Source organism: Lactuca virosa, chromosome 6 (assembly GCF_052849685.1).
Source record: "Lactuca virosa cultivar CGN04683 chromosome 6, Lactuca_virosa_CGN04683_v6, whole genome shotgun sequence".
In the NCBI taxonomy this organism is placed as follows: Eukaryota; Viridiplantae; Streptophyta; class Magnoliopsida; order Asterales; family Asteraceae; genus Lactuca; species Lactuca virosa.
The window spans coordinates 5678321-5705539 of NC_136431.1; positions in this window are offsets into that span (position 1 = coordinate 5678321).

Here is a 27219-nt window from a genome sequence, read left to right on the forward strand (position 1 = left end):
GGGCGGTCTGGTAGGGAGTCAGACCACTAGAGTTTTCCATGTTCTGGAGAGTCAGATCGAGTATCGTAGCGGCAGAGGAGTCTGTTCTTATTCGGGATTGGGAGCTCCTGTTTGGGTTCAGGTGTCCTTGGAGGAAGATAGTTGTGTGGTATGAGATCCTTTCGGTGGTGTTTCGCGGGTTATTGGGTTTGAGCTATGTGTTGCTAAGGAGCGATTTCAAGGGCGAAATCTAATTCAAGTGGGGGAGAATTGTAACATCCGGAATCCTAGGTATATTAATGGTTTGTTTATTTTGGGGTTTATTGAGTGACTCGACGAGTTATGAGTCCAACTCGTCGAGTAGAGTCGAGTTGACTGTGTGGGTTTAATGAGCGGACTCGACGAGTCGGAGAGCCGACTCGCCGAGTAGGTGATGTATAGTGAAACCCTAAATCCCCGGGTTTGGGGCCTATATAAGGGAACTTATATCCTCATTTGCGGCTCATGAGTTGCCCAACTTCACGGAGAGAGACCCTAGTCGCCTTTTTGAGCTAATAAGAGAGAATGTTGAGGTTATATTGAGTATTTTGGTGCATCCTTGGAGGGGAAGAGAAGAATTCAAGCAAGGAACGAGAAGAGGTTGTTAGATCTATTGCTTGTCATCCAAGAGCTTCTGTAAAAGGTGAAAAGTTCATACCTTTATCATTCTTATGGTTAGATCTCTTGATTTTGGAAGGTTAGGGTTTATGCCACCTTTATTTGGGATTTCGAGCTTACAGAGTTGTCTTGAGGTTTATACCTCAGATCTGGACCTTGTGAGGTCCATAGAGTCCAAAGGTCCCAACTTTATTCACCCATATGAAGGATATTGTGCTTAACACATTGTGAGAGCATGTTTTGGTATGTTGGAGCAAAACTACCATGCATGAACGTAAAGATTGAAGCTTTACGTGACAATGGAGTCTTGGGATGCTAGATCTAGTGTTTGGAGTAGTAGAGCTGCTTTGAATCGTTTGAATGAGAAATCAGATTGAAAGGACTCGTCGAGTCTATGAGTTGACTCGATGAGTCGGCTGGGGTTTTTCCCCGATGAGTCTGGACATGGGTGACTCGGCGAGTTGGCGAGACAACTCGACGAGTCAAGGTGGAATTTGGTGATATGACAGAAGAAACAAGGGGACTCGACGAGTCACATAGATGCACTCGGCGAGTCGGGTCAAACATGGACTGTTGACTCGAGTTTGACTTTTGTAGACTTTAGGGTTTGGTCATACATGAGTGATGGAGACCATGGAGGGGTAAAATGGTCTTTTACCCAATCAAAGAGTTAGAAAGAGAAAGAGAGGGCAACCTTTTGGTATTGAGTATGAATAGAGTATTAGTTACAGACATTTATCCTATGTGATAGGCGGAGGCTAGTTCGAGATTTCCGTGTGCGAGATTATTACTTGTTAGCTTTCGAGGTAAGTCTTCTCACTATACTTACCATGAGTGATACCTTTGTGTGATTGAGATGTTTATTGTGCTTAACTGTGATTTCCCGCATTATGTCTATGTGATTTATGTTGTGTATCATTATGAGCTTGTTGAGTTAGGACCGGAGGGTCCACCCGAGTTATGGGACTGGAGGGTCCCACTGAGACACATTGACCGGAGGGTCTTATCTGAGTATAGCCATGAAAGGCTACTGAGATGTGTGTGGTATTTTGGGGAACTGACTAAGCTTCGTGCTTACCGTGTTAAGTGATATGTGTTTCAGGTACTTTTCATGATATCGGGAAGGCGTCGGCTCGATTGTACACACGAGAGAAAGGGTTATGATTGGAGGATCCTGGATTTGTGATAAACAATTTTAAATAAAAATGTGTTCATAATTTGTTACTAGTGATTTTTAGGAAATGAGACATATGTTTATTTGTGTTTTGAAATGAAAAATTGGTTTTAAATTTTACGGTGTTACACGACCCCTACATTTACATTTACACCTACTGGACTAATTCTTTTAGTAATTTAAAGCACTTTGTTTAGTTAATTTAAAATTAAAATATAAAGATCGGAAATAATACTAAAACTTTAGGGGTTGTAGTATTTTTGGTTTTAAATGTTCAAAATGAATAAATAGATTACTCAACATTCCAGTAATCATAGATTTTTCGGTTTAGGATGTTAAAATTATTAAAAAGAATAAAATAAAACTTATTAAAATTGATTAAATCTATAATTAATTAGTGTAAATGTGATATTTTGAAAGTTTATAAAGAATATAGATGATATTTAAAACTTAAATTTTATAAGAGGGGTATAATAGTCTATTGATAAAACTAAGGATTTAAAATTATTATAAATTATTTAAAAAATTATTTGAGTAAATGTGATATTTCAAAAGTTTAAAAAGAGATAAATATGATATTTTAAAATCAAGTTGATCAAATATAATATTTTGATGTTTAATAAGGGTATATACGAAATTCACTAGTTTTTTTTAATAAATAGTAAACACAATTTTTTTTAAGAAAATTAAAAATATTTTTATGACATCCATAATGGTTAAACTTAAAACAAAAACCATTCGAATAACATTTATATCAATTTTAAGTATAAAAACTTATTATCACAAGCCTTGTGTCATTTTTAACATTTTCAAATGTTTTATAAGAAAATAAAAAAAGTATCCTTATACATGTTAAATATCATATAAGAGGACGGTTCCATTGAAATTACAAAAAATAAATAAATAAATAAATAAATAGAGATCTTGATATTTAACATCAATAATATATTTCTCATTTATCGTTCTAACATTCAAATGTATCGGCGCGGAAGGATAATGCATAATCATAAATGCGTATATGACGGAAATGTATAATCATATATGATTATACACTAGATGTGTATCCGCAAAGCAACATCGATAAATAGCTCTTTTGACGAATATTTTTCTTATGACGAAATAATTATTAGATTTTATTATTAGTAATTATGTAATAAAAAAATTATCACTTTTAATTAAAATATTTATGTTTACAACTTATATTTATATTGTCTGTTATAAATTTGATGTAAATTAATTATTATCGGTGTCTATTTTAAGAAATGTACATTAATTTTTATAGATGAATTTAATATTTTAAAATTATCAGTTTGTTTCAAATTAAATTTTCAATAACATTATTTAATTCAAGTCTTCAATATTAATAATTTTGATATGTATAACTGATTTGTATTAAAAAATTTATATTTTATACCTTTTAAAATTCAATATATGACTAATATGATTCATAATATAGTATAAGATGTTTATACACGTATGCCTAAACATAGATGATTATATATATATATATATATATATATATATATATATATATATATATATATATATATATATATATATATATATCTGTTTAGTAAATGATTAATCATATATGATTATAGTGGTTGGTGGTGGTAGATGTGGCGATGGTAAAAGTGACGGAGGTGGCAATGGTGTGGTCGGTTGGTGGCAGAGGGGATGTTGGTGGTGGCGGTGGCGATTGTGGTGGTGGGAAATGTGGCGGGGGGAAAAAGAAATAGACGGTGCTACATAATCATTTATGATTATAACTTTCCTGCCGCACTGGAGCGCTAGAGCGAGAAATGAAAAATATGTGGCTAGGGTTTAATCTCAAAATCTCTATTTTTTTCGGAGTCCAACGGATTCTACTTCTATCATATAAAGTCTTCTTATATACTTTTTCATTTCTATAAATATCTCATATTTTTTAAAAATAACATTAGTTTACGTTAACATTTAAACAAACAAAAAAACCATATAAAATATTTTGTGACGGAAATATTTTTTATTATTTGATATTTGTGTTATTTTGAAATTTCTTACAATCACTTTCCAATAATAAATTTATATAAAAAGTATTTATTTTTATTTTATATATTTAACTAGATTAACTAATTCAAAAATAATAAAAAATTGTATTCAAATATAAATAAAATATTATTACATATAAAGGTCAAAAAATCAATAAAAATATAAATAATTGGATTGGCATGCTATAAAGGTTCTCCGGTGATGATAAAAAACTAAATTAAAAATAAAAACTTCTAAAAATAATAAATAACTTTGTAAAATAAAGCCATTAAAATTAAAAATGCTCTTATATTTTCTAATATATTATCACCACGTTAAAGTTCACATAACTAAAATTTTCATGTATAAGGGCCTTTTCACATTTAATCATATAGTACTAATCCTAAAATATAAATACATTGTAAGAGAATGCACATGTTTAAAGGTATTTAACACAATATATTCTAAACATAGTTTTAGGAATATACTAGGTGTTTGCCGCCTCGCGTTGCGGCGGCGGCATTATGTTTGACAAATGATAGGTTGCGTCATTCATGTGTTAAGGATATTATGTATTATTTAACAAGCATGTAGCAACCATACGGAAAATTACATACAATGAAAACGTATACATATGCGTCGAATGAAAACGTATTATATATGAGTCGATGCATACATAGGAAAATTTTCTATACTAATTCAAAGATTTTATGGATAATATAGATCCTAAGTTTTTTCTAAGGCTGGAGTGAGTAGTGCCACAAAAACTGCACTCCCTTCTATGCCCAACTCATACTTTTTTTTCATTTTATCACTTTGAAATCGTACCCTGAGAATGGTAAAAGGCAAAAAGAGAGAAAAGAAAGAATGAGTTTGCTATGTGTGTGTGTGTGAGAGAGAGGGAGAGAGAGAGCGGCCATTATCTACCGAGGTGCGGCTAGACCGCAACCGCAACCGCACAGGGGGCTGCCACTGTGGAAGAAATGCATCTAAACCGCACCCTACTTTCTCAAACCTAACATATAACGACTTATTCTATATGTACCCCTGGTATACCCTATTTGTGTAAGTAGATGAATGTATATTGACTTTTTATGAGTGATCAGTGGCGTAGCCAGGAGGGGGCAGTTGGATGCTACGCCTCTCCCAAGTGGCCATTTCATCTGATAGAGCTAGAATTCTAATTGTAATTCTGTTTGAAACTTACTAAAAAGGTCCATACCAAATAAATAATTAAGTCACAGCCACTCCTATCTATTTAATTGTTTATATTATTTTTCTGTAAATCCCAATCCACGTTATTTGATTTAGGGACATATTGTTGCTCCACTTAAAGCCTTCAAGCCAAGGTAATTTATAAACTTATTACATATTCTAAATATTTTTTAATTTACAATTAATAATATTATTAATCATAATTGATTTCTTATAAATGTAAAGTAAATCATAAGAAAAAAAAAGTATCGACTAGTTTAAACAAAATGATATTAATGGCTTACAATTGCGTCTAGTTAGTGGTAATATTTAAGAAAATATACAACGGCTGCAACCTAAAAGAAATAGTATTGTGTTATTTATATATGAACATATTTTAACATTTCTTTTATGATTTTAGCCAGTATTCTAAAATCTTAACTCCCCTCTGAGTGATATATATATATATATATATATATATATATATATATATATATATATATATATATATATATATATATATAACTAGCCGTTTACCCGCGCCAAGCGACAGGTGGTGCGAATAGTTTTTTCAGAAATAAGTTTCTAAACACGATTAGTTATTTTATACAAATACGTGACGCATGGTGCAAATAGTTTTTTCAGAAATAAGTTTCTAGAGACGATTAGTTATTTTATGCAAATAATTTAATATATCTAAACAATTATCAATAAACGGACATGAAATATTACTATATGATTTGAAAATCTAATATTTTAGAATTGGTATTTCTTTTTACTAACATTTTGTGTGGTTTCATTTTGTTGCACTTATTATTTCATAGTGTTTTTGTTAATCAGTGTATACATGGGTTTAAATATATTTTTTCTTAAAATGTTAACCATAAAAATAAATGATTAATAAAAGTAAAACCAAAACTAATATATTCAACCATCACGTCACACTTTTACTAATTTATCTTCAATGGTTCAACTTAAAAAATAAAATCTGAACGTCAAAATCATAATGTACAATGATGAATATATCATACCATTTCTCATTAAAAAATCTAATATAGAAAGATATATAATGAAAAAAAACCGGAACGACAGAATGACACACTATTCTTTGTGATATAAATATTAAAGTTATTTTAAAAAGCAATAAATTTTATAAATTAAAAAAGGAAAGAAATAATAATCATCATGTTCACCAAGCAATTTATGTAGTTTTTTTAAGGATTTAAAAAGGTTCCCATAACAAAATTTATAGAAGCAAAAACATTAGACTTCAAATATAAAGTAACTTGCAAAGATAGTTAATTAGAAGTAATATCATTTAGGATTTTTCATTCTCCGGCTAATAATGTACAATGACATGTCCTATACCACATTGTTTCTAAAATCAACATCCAACCTCTATTTGCCCAATGTGCTTACAAAGTACAATACCTAAATAAGATAAAGTAAATTAAAATTAATAAAATGTTGTGAAATAAAATTAGACAGCCAGAATACTCAAATATCAATCAATTGATAAATATGATAAATACAAGATAGAGCAATAGCAATGGACATTCATTAAAAGTGATTTACTTGGGTGGAGTTTTCTACAGAGAGGTTTTTGCCTTCTAGTTTATTCCAAAACTCACTTTCAGGCTTAAGAATGGTGCTCATAGATGCAGTCAAAACATTAGTGTTGTTGTTGTCATCATCTGAAGTAGTGTTAAAAAGTGGATCCAAAGTGTTGTCAATCTTTTATCTGATTCATTTGCTTAGAAGTCATTTTTCCAATCTTTAGGAAATTTAAAATTTTTAATAATAATATGTTCAAAGTATAGGAAGTATTTATCCCCGATAGCAAGTTTAACCTTTTCATAATAGATCCATGAGCTGCATAAGACTGAACCAAATAGTTGTGTTAGTTTACTGGAATTCAGATTGAAATTTAGCAACAAACTTTATCAAAATAAATTAATTTTATAGCGTATTAGCAAAGCTACTTCTAATTTAGCAACATATATAATGGTTATTTTTTGGAAATTTTGTCATTCTATTTATTTCAATAAATGTAATGATGGTATTTTGTTCTTTTGGTAATGAAATAACAAAATTGAATTCTATTCACTCTCACTAAAGAAGGGTGAAATCCAAATCTGTCACTCAACTCCTTTTGAAAGATAATTATTCTAGAAATAACGCTTGTTTGCAGTTATTCATCGTAATGCTCAAAACAAAAATGACACAACTTAATATCATATCACCAACAAAAATCCTATCTACAATGTTATTTTCTACTTATTTTCTAAAGTTCATTGTTATGGTTTTTTTTTTCTGGGAAATACTTAGAAAATATGTTTTTTTAATTACAAGGTTATTTTCTTGCCAACTTTCCTTTTGTATGGAAAATATGCAGAAAACCCAACTTTTTAAAGTCCAATGTTATTTTCTAAAGTTGTTTTCGTAATTTTCATTTCTAGAAAACTTCTAAAAATCCGATTTTTTTGAAAGTACCATGCTATTTTCGGCATGTTTTCTAACAATTTTTTTTCATTAGTTTTCATTTTTTTCCAGAAAGTATGCAGAAAATCCAATTTTATAAATATTTTCAACGTCGTTTTTTGTTTTGTAAAATTCTCTTTTTTTTCTAAAAAAGAAGTAGAAAATTCAATTTTATGAAAGTACGATGTTATTTTCTGCATGTTTTCTAAAAAGTATTTTGGTTATTGTTTTTTTTTTTTGGAAGATATGCAGAAATCCCATTTTCTAATAATAGAAGGATATTTTCTACATAATTTCTAATGTTTTTCTTTTGGCAATTTGCATCTTTTCCTAGATAATATTATATAAAATAAACATTTGAGTGAAAAGATATTCAAATACATTAGATAGATTTCAAACCTTTTTGTTCAAACATTTTAGTTCTTCAGCTGTAGCCTGACCTCTAACCATGTCTTGGCTAAAAAATCATTAAAAAGTGAAGCTAATATACAAACAAAAAACATTGAACAATTTAAACCAAACCTCAAACGTGAGATTGTTTTCTTTCCTTTCGTATTCTACATCCTCAAATTTGAATGACAGGTTCTCGGATCTTCGCTAGGTGGTGAAAGAAAAATATAAGCTTCAAAGCTCCCATCTGTTCATCAGCTATTTTCACAATCAACAACAATTTATCTAAAAAGAATTCACCAAAAAAAATTACCTAATTATGTAACTCGATTAATAAGAATGTTATAACTTTCCTCTCATGGTGGAGAGTATCATGTTGGCCAAGAAGTACAGCTCTTATGATTACAACTTTACCCCTGATGTTAATGGCCCGAAACTACAATCTACATTAATGAAAAAAAGTGGAATTTTTGAGGTTTTTTTTGGACGAATTTATCCCTGTTGTTGGGATTTTTCTATAAGGACTATGCAAAGCCTTTGTTGATGATTTTTCCCTTGCCCCGGATTCTAACTTGCCCTTGATGTATGAAATTTCTTCTTTACCTTGCTGCTTACATTCGCAGTGCTACAAGATCCAACACAAAGTGTGCAAATTCAAGCTGATATCCAGTCCTAAAAAGTGTTAAAAAAATATAAAATACAATGTCATCATTATCTTATAAACTCCACAAAAGAAAGATTACCTATTTGAGTTCAAATTGCCAGAAAACTTCATTTATCAATATTCAAATATGCCATTTCAAGAAATCCACCACCAACATATGTTTGAATAGGTCTGCGAGAAAAAGTTATATAAAGAAACAAAATAATTACATGAAAATAACATGGAATCATCTATGGTTTGGAACTCTTAGCGAAAGCTGCAACAATTTATGGTTTATAGTGGGTTTTTCTATATCCCAAACACTTATTGATCAAGAAAGAAAAAAACAAAAACTCTTGCTCACAAAAGTAGAATGAAACAAACAAAAAATCTTACCGGGGGTTGGCTTTTCTTGAATTTTTCACAAAAGAAGAAAGAAACAAAGAGTAAGACAACAAAAAGATAGAGGCACGTACTTTCAAACGAAAACACACACAGTTAAGGTCAGTTCAGAGCAGGGGAGGAATCATATGCACGTGAAATGAAATGATTGGGAATCATTTTGTACCAAGAGATTCATTGAAACGAAAATCAACACACGTTAGTAAGTCACATACCTCATAAAATTACAAATATTCCCAAACTTTTGGGCTCGAGCCATAGAAATCCTATACGGTAAACCATGAGTCAACTGAGATCAGAAAATCAAGATATGATGAAATAGAGAACACACATAGGTGAAAGTCAAATCGAAGCACAGAGAGAGTTGAGAGTGAGAAAATCAAAGCACACGATAGGGTTTCTATGGGTTTTAGTGGGATTTATTTTCTTTTTTCACGATCTAGAACGAAGGAAGCAACATAAGATACATACCTGAATGAAAGCTTTAAGCATCCTACAAATAAACTTCAGCTACAAAAGAATGCTATGAACAGATAAATTTCAACAAACAATGCGATAACCTTTGCTAGATTTTTGGCGGGAGTTGTTCTCTATAGGCGATGGCATGGTGGCCATGGAAAAGATAGGGTTTATGGAGAGGATAAGGTAAAATCCGATTAGGGTTGCTCTTGGAGAGGGTGACGAATGGTGGCGACGGCTGGTAGAAGGCAAAACAAATCGACGACTTATGATGATTAAATAGAGGTGAACGATGGTGAGATAGTGGATTCGAGGCAGCGATGATTCTAGATTTGTGGTGGGAGTTGTTCGTTGTAGGTGATGACATGGTGGTGATGGAAACGACATGGTTGTTTTGAGAGGCTAAGGTAGAATTTGATTAGGGTTTCTCTAGGAGAGGGTGATGAATGCTGGTGACATGAGAAGAAGTGGAGAAGTTATATACAGCGTAGTTGGTATTAGACCGATTCATTTAGGCTAAAAGTGAGGAGTACCAATTCAAAGGTTGACTTTTTCAATTGTTTGACCGGATAAGATCTAATTTTTTTGGAATGCATAAACTTGTTGTACATCATGCACTAATGGGTTATACCTCTTAATTTTCAGCCTTTGACCAAATTTGCATAATAAGGAGTATATATATATATATATATATATATATATATATATATATATATAGATCCGGTAAGAAAATTTTTTTGGTAGGAAGGTAAGAAGTGTTTTTTCTACATATTTTTTTGACGAACAAAATAAATGAATCACTAGATGATTCATTTGTAAGATGATTCACAAGAAAAAATTCCCAAAAAAATATCTTTATGATTCATTTTTAAGTAAATTAAGAAAAAATTCACTTTTATGACAATTTTAGTGAATAACAACAAAATCATTGTATAAATGAATCATCGAAATGTTTTTTTGAGAATTTTTTCTTGTGGATCATCTTACAAATGAATCATCTAATGATTCATTTTGTTTGTTCGCGATAAAAATATGTAGAAAAAAAACTTCTTACCTTCCTACCAAAAATTTCCTTCTTATTTGATCTTGTCTCTCTCTCTCTCTCTCTCTCTCTCTCTCTCTCTCTCTCTCTATATATATATATATATATATATATATATATATATATATATATATATATATATATATATATATATATAATATGTTTTACATTAACGATCATGATAGTCATCATATTGGGCATATTTAATTTACTCCATAAAATTTTAAATACATTTTCTCCAACTAGGATATTGGCTGATTAAGGATTAGAAGAACTCATACTTAACGCAACTTTATGAAAAATTCCACTTACAATGTTAGATAGAAAGAGAGAACAACTCTCAAATTTAGAAGTTACTAAAGTCGTCGAAACAAGTGTATGGTGGAGCTTAGGTTCCACTCAAACCACTTACCTTGTTTATAACGATGGTGTAAGTTGACCTTGGTTGAGCGTCTAAATCAACATATGGGAAATGTTTTCTAATTGGTTTCAACACAGAAGAGCGGATTATTTGAGAATATTACATTAAGTTTGGAAATTATTGTTTTGAAATAATGGAATTATTAAAGAAGTTAAATATTTTCATACTTTTCTTTTTATATATCATTATATCTATCTTAAATGGTGACATGTATCACATAAATGGATTAAAATATTATTATTTGTATTAAATATGATACACGTTATCATTTAAAATTGATAGTAAGATATGTAGGAAAAAAAATAAAAAAAAGATTTAATTTTTCATTATTAAATGTATATTTATGCAATTTTTTTTATTAATTTATGTACTGATATGATCTTTATCATGGTTGTTAAGATCTACAAGCAAAAATGAACCCAATTATGGTTGATCTCAAAGTAAGATCTATAATGGGATCGTAGGATTCCAACTAGGATTTTAAAATTTTATTTTGATTTGATCTCATAATTTTAGTCTTTATTATATTGTCTAAGTCATTAGTTTTCTAAATCCTTACAAATTCATAATTTCTAATATATATATATATATATATATATATATATATATATATATATATATATATATATATATATTCAACTTGAAATCATGTGTCAAAAATATGTTATTCAACTCAGTCGAGCATTGCAGATTGTAGTAAGCCTCGTTGAACACCAAAATATGTCATTCAATTCAAAGTCGAGCATTGCACATTGTAGTAAGACTCGTAGAACACCACAATTTCATATGTTCATGTCGATTTAGACAAAGCATCACGATACACATGTTAGTCCTCTTTTTATCTTATGAGTTTGGTTGTACATGGGCGTGATGATCATGTTTCTCTTTTTGCTTAAGATATTCTTTACTAACCGTTGTGTTTTGCATTTACAAGATTTATGATTACCACTTTATAAGTTAAAATTTATTTCATCATAGAATATCTTAATCGACATCAAGTTATAATTGGTATTTCATTAACCAGACATTATGATAAAATCGATAGATAATTGCATATTGGTGGGATATTCCTACCCGATTCGATCTTACAACTACGATGTTAAAAAAGATGTAAAACTATTATAAACACGATTTTGATTTTGATAACCATGATATTAATATCATTTATGCAACGATATCTCAATTTTATATAACTTAAGTGATAAGTTGATCTGTTATCAATTTATTCATATGCATAAATTGGTAAAAAAAAATGATAACAAAAAAGTCATTTTGTTAAATAGTTTGATAATAATAAAACATTATTTATACAAATATATATTTAACCCATATAAAAATCTATATATGTTTTCCATTATATAAAAACACGATTGCGTTGTTGCTACGCTCGCTTTTCATGAGGGATTGAAACACCAAAGTAAAGAATAGAATATTATGAACAAAAATTAGGGTGGGAAACGCATCCATCGCTCTCAAGGATTAGATAATAACTTTTCCTTCACAAACAGTAATTTCGTATCATCTTATGATAATGTTTATAAGCATAACTGATAAATGATAAAATTGGTCATGAATGTTTTTGCAGTGTCATCATTTAGTCCCTAAACATCAAAACATGTTAAATTAAACCTAAATTTTTTAATTGTCACAATTTGGCCATTGGAACTATGGTAGTAGATTTTCGGATGAAATTCCTTCTAACGGGGGATGATGTGACAACCGTCAATTTCCGGTCAAATCAAAGTCAAATAAAGTCAACAAGTCAAACCGGTCAACTCAATTAACCCTGGTATATTAGGGTTTACATCGTGTTTACTATCGTACAACACACTATCTTTATGCAAAGTATCACTTTGAGTCTTCACGTGTTCAGAAAATCTAAACCCTAATCAGGGTAAGTGATGGAACAACTCAATAAAACATTAATACATACCCTTCCGGGGCATATAACGCTCATAACAAGGCAAAACGGGATTTACAAACCTTGCATTTTGAAGCTAAACACTCGCAAAGGTCACAAACAAAGTCTCTCTCAATCTCTCTCGTTCTATCTCTCTCTATCTCAAATCTCTCTCAAATCTCTCCCAAATCTCTCTCATAACCTCCCTCAACTTTTTATAATCATTCGGGGCATCCCGACCCTTAGCTTAGTCAAAAACCGCGGAAAACGGGAAGTTTATTGGTAAAACAGCCCTATAGGACCGAAACCCTAATGGAACCGAACCTCTTAGAAGCGAAACCCCAAGAAGCCTCCTGGACCGAAACACCTCGCATAGACCGAAGCTCCTGGTAAGAACCGAACCTGCTTGGACCGAACTGCTGAAGAACCGAAACCCTGGCGAGCCGAAGCAGATCTAAGACCGAACCCAAAAGCCCCTTCACCTTCGCCTTCGCTCCCCTCGCTTTCAGTTCCCCTTTGACGACTTCGCCTGCGAGACCCTCGGCCGAACCCCCTTTCGGTTCTCATCAAACAACCGAACATCCCTTCGGTTCTAAGCATCCAAGGACCGAACCTTCGGCCCTGATCTCGGATTTTCGCAGATTTCGCCTTCTTTTCCCGGTTTTCGATCCTTTTCGCGTTTTAAGCTCGTTTTTCGTAATTTTAACGCGGGATTTTCACCCAAACTCGTATTTTGGCATATGAGACCCTATATATTCATATTTTAATCACTTTTGGGGGAAAACCTTAGTCTAAGAATAAAATCTATTGGGTAAGATATTGAGGTGGAGTGTTGACTTTTCCATAAATCTATGACACAAGCAACCTCCCATACCCACTCCGTGTCACTATTCCCACCTTGATCTAGTCTATTCGAGATCTTCCCATACCTCCATCAAATCTCTTCCATCAGCCCACTCTCTAATCCCTCACTCTTCCATCTATAAAACCCCACTCTCTTCCTCCCAAGATACACTTTTACTTCCTCTTATATTCTCTCTAGAACTCGAGTTCTTCCAGGAGACCCAAGTCCTTCCGCTGTTGCTGGTAAGTAACTTCATCCTTACCTGATTATCTTACATCCTTTCACTCAAATCATGGATTCCTTACACAAATATCATCATATTTGTTCATAGAATCTTCGAATCTTCAAGCAACTCCCAAGTGTTCTTGACTTGGAAACTTCTTTTCTTCATCATCCATCCTAAGAGATCACTCAAGGTGAGTTCATACCCCTACATTTTCACATTTTCTTCAAGTTTTAGGGGGGTATACAAGTTAAAATACCAAAAACTTAACTAAACTCAAACATCAGCTTTCAACAGGAAAGTTTAGTTCCATTCACGGACTGTTTTGACCATCTTAAACTTAATATATTTCAAAACTGTTTAATATGAAAATAGTTCAGGTTCATACCTTTACAATTACTACTTGCAAGTCTCCATACTATTTCTCTACAATTTATGGCGATTTTTACAACACCGCCTATCATTTCAGAAACGAATTCGGACCAGTCTGTGAATACGAACAATTTCACACAAGTTAGATACTTCTAAAAATCATAATAAAAATTATGGATAAACTAGACACATTTTCTAAACTCTTAAAGTTTACGGATCCAGTTTTCGACTTCGTATGATTTTTCTATGATTTTTCTAAAACAGTGCAGATAAGTTAAAGACTACTTACATAGCTTACAATATTAACAACACTTTGTAGTATGTTGAGCAAAGTGCATAACAATAAGTTTCTAAATGTTGGATGCATTTATTGTTAGTTTATCATCATAAACAGAAATTAGTCATTCATGATAAGGATTTTTATTCATTTCGAACACACACAATAAACTACAATAAGTATAGTTTATGGATTTTACAATACAAGCATACTACATGAAAAAGAATTTACTTTCAATACAAACGGGTTTTTCATATACTACATGATAAACTATAATAGTAATAGTTTATGGATTTCACATCACGAATTTATTACACAAATGGTGATTTCACTTCCACCACGGAAAAGGTTTTATATTCAAACTATACGTAAACTAGTTAACGTAAGTTGTGAGACAATTCTTCAATTGTACTCTTAGAGTACGGGTTAAAATTCCTGTTTAGTTATAACCAGAATCTCTTGTATGGAGAGCGTGATAATTGTGTATAGATCTATATTGGGATTGACACCCCACACCTTGCTGCTAGCTACAGCGGGACCTGCAGGTCTACGGGTGACAAAAGTCATAGGATCTTGACGTCTGAAAAACGTTGGAGCAGGTTAATTCTAGTTATAGTATGGTTATAACGACTCACATAGGGAGTTAACAACATTTCAAGTTTACGGGAAAAATTCTACTTTAAAAAGGGGTTTTATCTGTTTAAAACTACAAACACGTTATAAGTACAAAACACACACATATTCTCGGTCTTGGGATTTAAGACTACATGACTTTTATAAGGAAAATATTGGATTTTTCTTGAATACACATTACAATTTCAAACACGTTATAAGTACAAATTACACACATACTCTCGGTCTTGGGATTTGAGACTACATGACTTTTTATAAGGAAAATAAAGGATTTTTCTTGAAGTATACATTACAAAGTACCAGGTTTACACATAATGGCTTTTATGATATTAGAACTACGTTTCATCTAGAATCGTTAGTCTTCAGCTATAGTTGCTAAGTGTACATGTTAGAGTTATATATGAATTTAGTCGCAATCGACTTAGAATTGGTGGGCCCGCCTTGCTTCCTGTTCCTTGTTTGGTTGTGGACCTAGGGCAGACTCATTATATTCGACGGTTTATTTAACTTAAATTTTATATAACTTATTTACACTGGGTGATTATAGAAGGAATTTACGGGTCTTTCTAGGGTACATTATTGCATATCATAGGAGCTTTCATTTCACACTTAATAAAGAAAATATTGAATTTTCTGGAATCATACTCTATCGCTTTTACAAGGAAAACAGCTTCTTTCTCAAATAAAACTCTTATGAACTCACCAACTTAATTGTTGACACTTTTCAAAACTACTTGTGTTCTCAGGAAATCAATGAAGCAGGAAATCACAAGCTTTTGAGGATGGAACGTTAACTCGTCAAACATTTCACTTTGTCATCATAGTGTAATTGATATTGAAACATGTAAACACATACTATGGTGTAACCTTTTCAATTATATTTATGATGGTTGTATTTACTTTGAGCACTATTATACTCATTGTTGTGATACTATACATGAAGTCCTCCACCCCCGGACGTTTCCGCCATCCTTGGTTTGGGGGTGTGACAGCCGATTTGTTTATGAATATATTTAACCTGCTTTATAGATTGGTTCGCTTTCATCTTCATGAGTGAACATGTTCTTTATCAAGAGTTGTTTTCACCTGTGAATTTGATTGGCTCGATCTCAATTTGCGACTTGTTATTGATTTGTTTAAGCACTATTTTTGAGCTTTTCTTATTTAGATTTTGATTTTTCATTCTTGTTATCAGCAGGGATCAGGGTCGTCGGAAGAAAGGAATGGAAAAACGAGGGGTAGCCAAGGTTCGGTGGTGGGAAGAAGTTTAAGGGTGGGTTGCGTAATAGTAATGGGATAGTGGGATCCATTGGATTTTTAATAATTATATAATTAATTATATAAGATGTAAACTAAAAAAGAAATTAATAAGGCCAAAATAGTCTTTTGATGTTTATCAGAGACAAAATACACAACAAAAATATATCATAAGGATCGTCCGAGTTTTAAAAAAAGGTTAGGGACCATACACGTAAATTAACCCAAACTACAAGGACCATATATGAAGGGCCCCATTTTTTTATTTTGCCTCGGACCACAATTTGTCTTGGACCAGACTTGGTCACAACTCGAAGTTTTAATGATCTTGGAAGCCTTATTTGGTAGACTAAAGAAGAAGAAGGATCGTTTGATGATTAAGAGTTGTTTTCCCTGCAGTCCATCTTCACTCATGCAACTTTTGGACCTTGGTATGATGCAAAGCTTCCACCTTTATGACTATTTGATGCTAGATCTATGTTTTTAAGTTGTTTTGTGGTGTCTTCTTGGTCTCATTTTGTGGTGTTCTTGGATTTTAGAGAACTCCAAAACCATATGAATGAATTAATCATCTTCTGGACTTATTGGTGTTAGAGAAACGTTTGTGCATGCTTGTTCATTGTCCATGCATTGAGTTTTGGCATTATAAGTGCACTCTTGGATTTAGGGTTTGAGATCTAGAGTTATTAAGCCTTTGGGATGTAACATCCCAAAAATAGTAATAAAAATTTTCATTTTCAAACCATCAAATTCATACAATATTTGTTCCAAAATCAATCATGGTAAAATGTATCTCAAGCATCAGAGTGGAATAGTAATAAACACTGTGGAAAAGTCATTAGGGGATGATGTGTAGTCAAGTCGGGCCCTTCCCTTTGGAACTGGAAGTACCTGAAAATGTTTACACCACAAAATCGTAAGCACAAAGCGTAGTGAGTTTCCCAAAACACCATATACCATACATATCAGTGGGCCCAACCGTAGGGGTGTATTTCAACTCTATGAGAATGTTATGACCCAACCATAGTCTTACAATCAATTCTAGATTACAGCCTAACCATAACCTTTCTGTCATGACCCAACTATGTTCTTACATGCAAGTCACAAAGACAAACAAGTGTTGTGATCCAACCACAATCTTTCATACAAATGTTGTGATCCAACCATAGTCTTTGAAACAGGTGTTGTGATCCAAACACAGTCTTTCATATAGGTGTTGTGATCCAACCACATTCTTCATGCAAGAGTCACAGAGACCATCTAGCAAGCTACATAGTATAATGAGAAGACTCACCTCAATCTGTAGACAAAACAATCACACACTCGAGCTATTGATACTGGAACTCCTCATACTAAACATATCCCCGATGAAACCCTAATTAATAATTAAGGTAATAGCTAACCCTTAACAGTTCTTAGTTCATAACTAAACCTCCAAGGGACAAAAGAACATTTTGCCCACGTAATACTATAACTCAACTCAGTTGACCAAAAGTCAAACTGGTCAAAAAGTCAACAGTAAACCCTTAGTTGACATACGCTCAGCGTACACGCTGCTCTACGCTTAGCGTTGAGCTCCAAATGATAAACGGGCCAAAACTACACTACGATTCGCGTAGAGAAATCTACACTCAACGTAGCCATCTGATTTCCAAAAATCTTATTAAGCTCTTAATACAGAAAGTTAGCTCCTCAAACTTTCATATGTGGATTAAATGAACGTTCTAATGGATAAAGTCTCTGACTTTATCCATTTGCATGCCAACAAGGAGCAATAAAACCAAACCCTAAGTCCATAAAGTATTCTAATGCTCAAGAACCCATGCATTGATGAATAATAATGACCAAGCTCTCATTTTTATGAATCAACAACCCCAAAAAATCATCTAGAAATGGCATTCAAATGGTATGGAGTAACTCATACTCTCAAAGACCAAGATTATGGGACAAATAACATATAAACCCATGACCAAACTAGATATAGCATGAAAAAACACCAAGATGAAAACTTTATACCTTTTAGAGGTGGATTATGGGATGCAAAATCTGGATCTACAAAGCTTGGAGCTCCCAAGTGCTTCTCCAACAAACTCCTCCTTCAAAGATGTACACAAGAACACTTCGCAAGGTGGCTAGGGTTTCGAGATGACTGATTAATAGGGTGTAGGCTGAGCATGGAGAGGGCCTCAAGGAGTTAGAGCCTTTAAACAAGGCTCACAACCCCAAAAATAGGGTTTTGGTGCAGCGCACCTACGGTCAACGTAATTCAACTTACGGTGAGTGTAGGTCATTAAACCCTCACATGACATCTTCCTCCTACGCTCAACGTAAGGAGCTATCATATGCTCAGTGTAAGAAATAAAAATACAAAAGTGACAATTTAAACTTCAAAGAGTTATACCTGAGGATACGGGTGTTACAACTCTCCCCCATTTGAATCAGACTTTGTCCTCGAAGTCTGCTGCTGTAAATAACTCTGAGTAATGTTCTCTCATCTCCTCATCGGGCTCCCATGTCCACTCTGAACCCTTCCGTTGCTGCCATTGCACCTTCACCAAACACACCACCTTTTTGCACCTTCACTAAAATTAATTGGGTTGGTTGGCTTCAAAACCCAACTTTAGCTTTCAGTTTTTTATAATGATTTTTTCCTAGCGTCTTGCTAGTTTTAATATAATTATTCATTCTAAAAAATTCCTTAAGTTTAGCCACTAATGCTCTATAAATTTCAACTTAGGTACCCCCATCACAAATGAATTGATTAGGAAACATTTTCAAAGAAATTTATTGCCAATTAACACATGTCACGAAGGTCATTCACTAGTGGCGGAAGAATACTTGAGAAATGTCGTTCTTTGTTGCTACTTGAAATTGTAGACGTTTTGGTGAATACACAAGACTGGATACCCGTGAGAAAACAAAAAGTATATTAATTGAACTCTTGAAGACCAATTATTTTTTTACTTGAAGTTTGTAACACCCGTTTTTCCGAAGAAGGTTGGACAAGACTTAAAATATCAAAATAAGGTTTCTTGGAGAAAAACCCTCTGTCACGATGTGGGGTATGGATGCCCACAACGTGGCGTGGGGTTTAATGAAACACGTGTTTTTGGAGATGCCACGACGTGGCATAAAGTGGCCATGGCTTAGCAACCGCTGCAACACAAATCCGAGATTTTTAGGGTTTCCCTCATACATAAACACCTTAACTCTCCTAGCCTCCATGCATGTTTGAGAGTCCATTTCATCAATTTTGAGCCTTGATCTTGCGTTTTTGGTAGATTTTTGGAAGAAGGAAGTTCACTAGGAAGCAAGGGAAACAAGAAGCAAGCTGGATCCAACATTCTCTTCAGTTTTCTGAGTTGTTAAAGGTATAATGTTCATACCTTGACATCTTTTCTTATAGATTCAAGTACTAGGTCATAAGTGATGGGTTTTGAGCATTTTAACACTCCTATGGTGTACATACAACCCTATAAACCTTGGATCTATGTTTTCTCTATTATACATGCAAATATTCAATATTCCAAGGTTTCATCCTAACTATCATAATATGAAGCAACTATACTACAAAAGCCTAGTTAGATAACATACCTTTTGATGGAGCTTGAAGTCTTGATCTTTAAGAGCTTAGCCCCAATATTGTGGAAGCCTCAAGTGGAATCACAAATCACCAAAAACACCTTGGAAAACTTGAGAGAATAGTAAGCACACTAGAAATTGGCCCACTCTTGTATCCTCACACGCTAGTGCCATTTCATGTGCCAAAGACCTCTTTATATAGTATGGAGGATTAGGGTTACATTCATGTAAACCCTAATACCCATGACCTTTCATTTCCATAGGATCCATAGGTTAAAATCTCCATGGACTATCCATTCAAGCTTAGCCCAACCTAAATGAACTTGGCCCATTCCATATATATATATATATATATATATATATATATATATATATATATATATATATATATATATATATAAGAGTCCATATTTAATTAGTTCCTTTTTGGTCACTAAATTAATCTAAATTAATTATTGATCAATACTAATTAAATAATATGATTCCATATTAATATATTAGAACTTATAATATATTAATATAAATCATAAACATACTATTCTCAAAAGACTATCCATATAAATTGTTCCGGTGAAGTGCAACCCAAATGGACCATGCCAAGTCGGGTCGAATACATACCAATTATAGTTATGGACTTAGACACTAATCCAACAGTCTCCCACTTGGATAAGTCTAAAACTATTATTGTGTATGACTCCAAAACCCGACTAGCAATCGTAGCTCTTAAAGCCGTTGTCGAACTCTGAACAAATCAATGATGCATCCATTAGATAAGGGATCATATATTCCTCCATTCTAGATATCATATGGACCGAGACATGGATTATAATCATTATCTCTGTCCATTTGTTGTTTCCCGATTTCCAATTTATGACGACCGACTAACTGAACAAATCAAATCAGTCCAGGCTTGGCCAAGCACTTAGGGTGTCATCACTAAATCATCGAGGGGCCCACAGATATCGCTTTTATCCCTACAAGGGTAAAAGGAATGGATAAACTTCGACTCATATGCTTGTTCTACTACTTGTTGAATTATACACAAAGGCACGTTTTATAACATTGAGTTACCAATGCGTTTTCGTACAATCAATGTATAACCAACTCATAGGCAACAACTCATATCTCTGGGTTTGAAGAATATAAGATATCATCGTCTCATGATCACTCGTGATAAATCCATGAAGTGAGTCAAATGAGCGTGGGTTTAATCCAATACTCGGAACTTATGAGCACTCATGAATGTTGTAGCAACTCTTGCTATGTTCAATACCTTAGACATCTACAAACCAGCTTCATGACAGTCTTGCCTTAATACCTACTTCCAACATATTATCGACTGTGGATGGTTTGGATAACTTAGTCATTCAGGAAGAATGACCTAATTATTCTGGAAGTCAAAACATGCAAAGTGAAACACAAGAATAATCGAATCCAATATGGTCTAAGAACTTATGAATATAAATAGAACCCCTTTTATTTATCACCATATTGATTACACATTATTCATTGTATAATGTTTCAAATTTATCACCTTAATACTTGAATTAAAACAATAGTTGTCCCATGCTCCAAGAATGTACACTATGTTTTCTGAACACTAGTCAAGCCATACACCAAGTATGCACACTATGTTTGTCTATGATCTTTACTTTGTGGAATAGATCGATTGAACATAATTCCAATGATTCTCATTTCACAATCCCAAATCCTTACTGCAAATGCAAGAATTCCAAATTCTTGCCATTTACCGAAATCTGTTAGATTTTAAACTTATATGCATTGATCCTCTGTAATGATTATGCACAAAGTCACAAAGACTTGTCAACAGACATTACAGAGTATTCCAATGGAGACCAACTCCATGGAAACGAAGTCTCATATTCAAAGTACATTGATTTGAACATCCTTCTTGCATTAAGTTTCCTAATCTTACACAGATCTAATGAATAACTTCCACCTGTGGGGCATTTCCATATTCCCATTTTGACTATCACTTCTGAACAAGAATTGCCTCTTTTCAGAATATGTCAATATGGTCCTCTCCAAAAAATTACACCATACTTCCAACTGTCGCTGAGCAACCAATCTTTGGTAAACCTTAGATTGTCCTCGACAATTGCTTAATCACTTTAGTCACATCCAGTTCTAGTACTTTTTCCTTCTTAATGCCATAGGCATTTGGAAAAATTTAGAACAGATGAATATTATAGCACATGCAATCGATCCTATATCTGAAGCATATGGGACACGATTCATGATGTCTCACATAAAGACATGATACTAGACCAGTCTTTTGCTATAATATTTCTATTTCTATTTGCCATGTTCTCATAATTCATATTATGAAAAGGGATGTCGTAATCATAATCGAATTTTAGAACGCAAATAATGCTCCCATATATAGAATTTCCTTATGTTGAACCATTCCAACATAACATTCATATATATACTTGACTAAATTTGATTAAAATCTCACGATCTAAGCTTTTAGATTTGAAATGAAGTATAATTTCCTCTCCCTTAATTATAGCAAAACAACTTTTTCCCAATTGAAACTTTTGTTTTCTATAATTAACATTGCTAACTAGCAACACTTATTATAATTATCATGCTCCCACTAACATGATGATTATTAGCATAACACTCATGCTCCCACTAGATTTGATATGTACTCAGAAATCAGTTGAACTTCTAGAAATCAATACTTTATTGACTTTCTTACCAAAGTTCAGATTTCTGATACGAGATGCTTTGATAAAACTTTATCAAAATCATACACATTTCCTTAGATAGCACACATGTGTGTCTAAACAATTTGAGAACTATGAAAAGGGATGCTGTAATCATAGTCTCGATTGTTTAGACCTTTGCCATTTCTCACAAGTCCATGTTAGTGTGCCGGTTAACCACACACGCGCCACTAACGACTTTGAGAATGCAAATATCACAATTGCTATCTACTTAAAACCTCTTAGTGAAAGCGTTTCCTCACCATTATTTTCATGAATCGGAGAGAAACCTTATGACACTTAGATTTTATGGTGTATGTGTTCCTATCCATGTGAATTTGTCAAAATCATAATCACAAGACACGGTTAGTGAAAAATTCATATGGACTGAACTTGTGCAGTCTTAACTTCTTGCCACCCGGTAGCACAAGGGTCTGCCATTGCTTCCAAGTTGTTATGCAACCAATTGAGAACTCTCAGAACTAGAATGGGCACAGAAGTAGGAATATGTCAACACGATAGGTTATAGACCTCAAGTCGTGTGCTAGTGATAACCTACAGGTTATATTCTTTATTAGACTCTTTCAAGATCTTTTAGACTCTCACTGTCCTCTTGACATATAAGAATCTCTTGCCAAGACCCATTCCTTGACAAACAAATATTCAAGAGATAGTGTGGATTCTTAACAAGACAAACACTTCACACAATTGGCCTAAGTTGGTCTCTGTTTTATCCAAAACATCACAACTTACCAATTTTCAAATGTACAAGAGTAGGACACATTTTACTCTTACATTTGACAAGTGTTAATAAACCTTCTTTAAGATGTGTCACTCAAATTACAATCTTGGAGTATGACTCTAAGACTTGTTTTGGAACGAAGTATGTATCACCTTCTTGATTTAACCATTTCAATAATTCGTGACTCCTCTTCTTAGCCATAAGTATGCACTAAGATGTCCCTAGAGGATGGATTGTGATATGGTCTCACAATCATTAAGATGATCATAAAACATGATACTAAAGTACTCTCCCATCTTTTCAGATTTGAGAAACTTTTATCTTTCTGCCAAATTTGATTCTTCTCATTCGTTCTGCCATACATCGAAACTTTTCCAATGCTTCAGAATTATACTTAAACTTGTAAGTATAACCATATTTACTAAACTTTAGTAAATCATGACGAATAGACTTATCGATCTTTTGTGGTGGACTTGACCAGTGCACAAGAATGTGTACTCGATCCCTTAGTCCTTCACTTGACTCACATATACATGTGGACAAGGAATTAGTCTTAATTTTCCAAAGATGAAAATTCTCATTCATCATACGACTTGCATGATTCCAAATTTCTATCCAACTGAAACTTGGATGATGAGAATCTTTCCTTATTTGGTAAATTATGACACTACCACAAACGAAAGAATCAAATCCATTTTCCAATGTTGCTATCAATGGAATCATATAAACAATAATTTTTCCCAAATGCCACTGTAAGGATAAATAAAAAACGAAACTTTTCTTTTATTTAAAACTTGCGGAAAAACTTATCCTTACAATGAAAATGCATATGAAAACTATGTTGTTATCTATTCCTAAGTAATCTATCACAACTCTTAAGCAGCAACTCAAAAATTCTGATCACCGAACCATGCGATCGAAATCCATCTTCACGATCAGAATCAACTTACTCTTCTTTAAGCTTCCTCCCCTTTGCTTGATCCTGCCAAACATCAAAATGTAACCGAGGATCATCAATTAGGAACTTAACAGAGTTAGATAGTGGATTTTACCCGAAGTATAGTCAAACTTTTTGACTTTACCATCCTTATGATCTTTCAGGTAAATTTGGCAGCTTCGCAACCAATGTCCCTTCCTTTGGCAATAGAAACATTTGGACTCTCTGGGAATGGTACACGGGACAATCTCAGAATTAGCCTTTCTCTTTACCATTTGGTCAACCGAGTTGACTATGGCCGATCCCTTTCCATTGGGAAGAGAAAGCTTTTCTGGATTTCCAATGTTACCATTGTTAATGTCTATGGAAGTTTGGGAAGTCGATCTTCCAATAAAATTTGCTTCACCCGTGCTTCAAATCATTGCTGATTTAGCAGCATCAAGCGAATAAGTAAGATCATTAAGGGTCATGTCATGGTCTGTCATGTAATAGTCCTAAGGAACTCACTATGTGACTTAGAAAGTGACTGAAGAACCTAATCAACAACCAACTTCCTTTAGACCTTGACACCCAACTCTCCCGGCTTGTCAATATGTGAGTTTATCTCCAAGATGGGAGCACACATAGACTTTGCTTGCCAATAGGGCTTGAGTGACCTTGAACTTTTCAAGAACTTGTGGGTTAAGGAGAATAATTGCAGGAGGTGAAGGAAGAGAAGTATGATTTCCATGAACCAACCATGGGACATCATCTTCATTAGGAAAGCTTGTTCCTAGGGATTTGGGAAGATCATAGTTGTCTGAACCGAACATCTACAATGGGAGATATTCAAGTTAGTTGATTTAAGTCCTAAATATAACACCCAATATGAAATATTAAGGCTAGGACCCAACACAATACTTTTATAACTTGGAAGAGGGATGCCGTAATCCAAGCTATAAAATATTTGAGGGTAGGCGAATGACGATTCACCAATTTCCACCAAGAAAAACGAAATCATTTATTAGGTTTTTTAATCGGATTTGAAATTCCTAGATCTTTTGAGATTCGTTGAACTTTTCAATGACATGTTTCAATCTCGATTGTGCCCTCTCAGGTTTTGTGACTGCGATGCCGAGGATCACAAAACAATGTGTGAATAACTATGCAAATATACTTGGTACCCTTAATATTTATCACTTAATCGATGTGTCGGTTAACCACACGCGCTCCACCGATCCTATGATAAACATTAAGTTACCCTTTGCCTACCTTGTTAAATCCAGGTTAGTGTGCCGGTTAACTACACACGCTCCACTAACGACTTAAGCAAAGTGCAAAGTGTAATTTCATGGGTTAGCACCAAACTCACATTTTCCTAAGTAACTAAGATTGGGAATTTATAAGAGTTTAGTTACTTAGTATCTATCATTAATACTTTTAATGAAGGGAGAATTATAGTCCTTGTCCTACCCGTTCGGCTAACGACCCTCCACCGGTCAAGGAAGCGGTGGGTGAGAGTGGACACCCATTAAGTTGCCATTTTATAGGCAACAACTTTATACCCCCCTTATAGACCGGCTTCGTGAATGAGGCCTACTAACGGTAAGACTGACTTGCTCTTATACATATATATATTATTAACTTATAATACCATAAAGTATAAGGGTTGAATTTTAACTTTTAAAACTCTAGGGTTTGGAATTAAAGTGTGTGTGAGACTTTACAAATTCCAAAACTTGAGGGCAAATTTTGAACTATTCAAAAACTTGTGGATTTTCATAACTTATGAGTTTAATTAAGGTTTTAAAAACTTTAATGAAGAGACTCTTGAGCATGCATAACTTGAGGACAAGTTATGGAGTTCATAAAACAAAAGGACTCTTCAATTTTGTAACCTATGCATTTTAATGAACCATTAAAATAAATGTCTTTTGGTAATCCATAACTTGAGGACAAATTATGGACTCCATTAAAATACATTTAGATCAAGAATTAACTAACAACCAATTTGCAAATAATTCCTATGATCTACCAAAACTCATAAGTGTATGAACAATCATATCAACAATTTCAAGAATTACATAAACACACATAAAACTTGAAATTTTTTATAACAACCTTGAAATTGGTTTACCATAATCATTACCACATCAAAAACAGGTTTTGTAAGTCCAAAACAGTTTAAGGTAATGATTCTAGACCAATTCCAGCCTTAAAAGTCGAAAATATGCTGTCAAGGGCTTCTACTCGCCGAGTGTATGAACCTACTCGATGAGTAGGACGAATTTCTTCATGGAATCGGCGAGTCCATCAGTGGACTTGACGAGTAGGACGAATTTCTTCATGGACTCGGTGAGTCCAGTGCCCAGGAAGCCAAAATTTTCGATTTTAAGCTGTTTCAGCAAGTATAACTTGAAAACAAGCCTAGGCTCTGATACCACTGATGGGTTTTGAGCATTCTAACACTCCTATGGTGTATATGCAACCCTATAAACCTTGGATCTATGTTTTCTCTATTATACATGCAAATATTCAATATTCCAAGGTTTCATCCTAACTAGCATAATATGAAGCAACTATACTACAACAGCCTAGTTAGATAACATACCTTTTGATGGAGCTTGAAGTCTTGATCTTTAAGAGCTTAGCCCCAATAATGTGGAAGCCTCAAGTGGAATCACAAATCACCAAAAACACGTTGGAAAACTTGAGAGAATAGTAAGCACACTAGAAATTGGCCCACTCTTGTATCCTCACACACTAGTGCCATTTCATGTGCCAAAGACCTATTTATATAGTATGGAGGATTAGGGTTACATTCATGTAAACCCTAATACCCATGACCTTTCATTTCCATAGGATCCATGGGTTAAAAACTCCATGGAA